Source organism: Vigna radiata, unplaced genomic scaffold (assembly GCF_000741045.1).
Source record: "Vigna radiata var. radiata cultivar VC1973A unplaced genomic scaffold, Vradiata_ver6 scaffold_51, whole genome shotgun sequence".
NCBI classification, from domain to species: domain Eukaryota; kingdom Viridiplantae; phylum Streptophyta; class Magnoliopsida; order Fabales; family Fabaceae; genus Vigna; species Vigna radiata.
Window position 1 is genome coordinate 1,564,048 of NW_014542732.1, and position 3,728 is coordinate 1,567,775.

A 3,728-nucleotide genomic window follows, 5' to 3' on the forward strand; every position below is an offset into this window, starting at 1 on the left:
AGCTTGTGTTTCTTTTGATTCTCAGCAGTGTTAATTTTTGTTCATTCTCGCGTTGTTCATCATTTGCTTCACTGTCTTGTATTGTATTCTCTGTTTAGGTTTCCAAGTGAACTGATTCTGTGCATTTGTTTGTTCGTTCTGTGCTTTGAGTCGTATTTCATTTTTATTCGATGATTTCGTTTTGTTTGCGTCTTTTATTTTTTGAATCTTATCCTGTCATGTTCAGTCTTGTGATTTGCTTTAATTGTCATTACATCTTCAGTTTTAAACAAATCATTTTTGTTAAATTCGTGTTTCTGCAATTGTAAAGTGTGCACTCCACTTAAGCAATGAAACTCTTATGAGTAAGCTTGGGGGCCACGAATAATGCATTATTTTTCAGCTAAGTTTCACCGAATTAGCTTGTCCTAGTGTGTTCTAATTTTTTTTTTTAGAGTCACTCATACTTGGTACTAGATGCTTTGCCAAGTTCTGTTCAAATTCCAGTACTTCGTTGTGTGTCCTGTTTCATTGATATGGCATTAACTGTTGAGATCTGCAGACTTATGTGTCTTTTGCTAAGCTGCAGTGAGTGTAATTCTGCATAATGACTTTGTATGGTCAATTTTGATTTGTGTATTCACTGTGTCAAACATTTTATGGCCTGTTCTGCATCTCAACTTTCAATTTTATTACATGATGAAGCCTGATTTTAGCAGAATGCTCATTTAGTCAAACTGCCAAGATCAGTTTGCACGAAACTGCTATAGGGGCTGAGTGTCTTGGTGCTTTGGAGTCTAGCCTTTGCTTGATCGTGTTTTCTGAGTTGAACCATTGTGCTTTTCACATGAATAGATTGTTGATCAGTTGAAATATAGTAGTTCCTTATGCTGTTGTGAATTGTNGCAAAAGCTTTCAACATCAAAATAGTCTGGAATAATCATGATAGNTGGTTTCTAAAACAGCAAAGGAAAGAAAGAAGCAATTTGAAAAGTGCAATTCACAATATGAGCATTATTACTTGGTTTATAAATTTTCTTTGAGGCAACTTCTCAATCCATTTGATTGTCAGCAGTGTAGACATTAAATCTGTTATGTCTGGTTCAACTTAAGTCTTCTTGTCTGTGTTTCTTTTTATTGCTTTTAAATCTGTTCTAGTGCCAATCATAGGTTCTGTTTGAGTGCCTTCCTTCTTGAAAGCTTTGTTCATTGCTTGTCTTGGTTGATTAAATCTGGTTTTGTCCAATACACGTGTAACTCTGTTCAGCTATTCATAATTGAAATTTTTTTTCTTGCTTTCGTAATCTGATCTAGAGCCTCTTGAATTTGTCTGTTGTCCTATTCTGTTTTACCTGCCTTTGCTTAGCCTAGCCAATTTTTTTTGAGAAGCACTTTCACTTTGGTTTCTGGAAATTGAAAGAAGGTCTGTGTGCTTGGTAGCATCTTAGGTGGTGGTGGTCTAAAAGACTATCCAGCCTTGAACTGACAAGGGAGAATCTCCCTTCCAAACCTTTCCTTTGTGAGCTTTAAAATTTTTAAGAGAAACCTTGAGTGCAGTGAGAGTTTTGTAAGGCTGATTTTAGCCTAATTTGCTTGGCAATTTGTGAGAGAAAGTGATCTTTACTTAAACTGTTGCTAACTGTTTTGAGAATGCTCATTGTGCAGACTGATTAAGGTGGGGGAATGCAACCCATTGGACCAAGAGGGACAATTTTGTTGCTTTAAAATTGACTGTTACATTCTGTTGCATTCATTTTATAAACTGATTGTTGAATAACTGGTTCATAACTGTCTTGAATATGAATGCTTATTTCATGGTATGCTTGAATGGCTGAAATCTGTATTGAATTCTGATTAGCACCATCACTCTTTGTTGAGATCCTCTTTCTAATTGCATTGAGAAAATAATGTTCTAGCTTTGTTCAGATCGATTGTTGCATAGCTTTGCATGTTACATAGTTAGTTGTGCATGAACTGATTTATGAATCTACTTGTGTTAACTGCCAATTGTTGATTTTCATCACAATACTCTTGTCCATAGTGGTTGATCTCAGTCTGAACATGTTGTCTCTTTTAATCACAAATTGAAATTGTTAATATTGTATGTGTTGCTAGCCTTTGTGATTTTGTGTGCAAGGTTGATATATTTGTGTGCCAGGATCAGCAATTGAACACGTGAAAGCCAGAGTTTAAAGGAAGTTTCTTTCATCCTAAAGTGCATCTGATTGTTTGAATTGAAATGTTGATACTTTCTTTTGTGTCATTAGTTGTTTCATCACTGATGATTGTATATTGAATGGGGTGAATTATCTGAGCAGTGATATTTGGAGTACTTAAGCTTGTGAATCAATTTGTTTTAAACTGCCAGTTTCTGAATTGAATTACATCACTTTGATCGATCAGATTTCAATTAGCTTGGGTTGTTGCTTAATCAGATTGGTTTCAGCTTAGACTTATATCCATTTGAATTTGAGTTAATGACCATTTGCATGTGTATTTTGGGATCTGGTATAAGTTGGTGTGTGCAGAGCTGTTCTGTAAAAGCTTTGAATTGCAGGGAGTGTTTGAAATGTTACTACTGACTTATATTGTATTGACAGGTTTGTTGTGAATTGTTGATTCTTGAATAATTGTTAGTGTGGGGTTACTTTGATTGAAATTGATGTAAATGCTGTAAGCAGATCTGAGCTGACTAATTGCAGGGAGAAATCTTAATTTGATGTGTGGGTTTTATGATAACATTGCTGGTTGTGTATTAACTTTGGTGTGAATTTTGTGCATGTATAGCTGAACGATTTTGAGATTTAGTTGAGCAGGTAACAGTGAACAATTTTCACATGGAAATTTTGAAATTGAAGTTTTGAATTGATGGAAATCATGTAACTGCGGGCAACAAATTTTCAGTTCGAAAAATTAAGGGAGTTATCTTACTTACCTTGTTGTGAATTGTTGCTTTTGATTTAGCTTATAAGTGATAGTATTGAACGGATATTGAACGGATACCCTGCTGATTGTAGTTTAAATATCTGTGCAGCTTTGGTTGATGAGAATTGAACATCTAGTACAGCTGAATGCAATTTGAGAGCAAATAGGAGTTTCTGCTAGACTCATCTACATTGAACCGAGAAAGGGAGGACTCATTACTGTGAAAATTTCCTCTTCTAAGATGACTAGTTAACAGTTTACTGATCCAGCTTTGTGATCTGTGATTGTAGGATTGGCCAGGAGATTCAAAAGCACTGACTACAGAAGCAACAGTGGCGCATGAGATACCTAGAGGCAACAGAAGCAACGTCTTTGGGCTGGACCTTAGCAGCAGATTGGACTGATTGGGAGATTCAAGATAATTGAAGTTATATATGCAAGCAAGAGAGTTCCAAAGTTGTCCCAAAACCTGTCCAGAACTCAGATGGGGCACGTGAAGTTCCTGCAAGATGGAACCAGTACCGTAGTATAGGATTACATTCATTTGTATTTTTTTTTCTTTTTTTCTTTGTATTTGATGGGCTTGTGTCAGCCCAATGTCACTGTTACTTTTATTTTTTTCTGGTTTATAAAGGGCCTTTTATAAAGTCCAAGTTTGGAAGAGTCCTTGGTGCTCTTTCCATTCTTGGCAACCTTTCTTTGATTGCTTATTTTTTACTTTTAGCATAGCTAGACAGGTGCATAGGAATAGAATTTGATTGTCTTGCATGTGTTTGATTTTTACGTGTAGGTGTGACTTTTGTCACTTTAGAGTCCGTACGTTT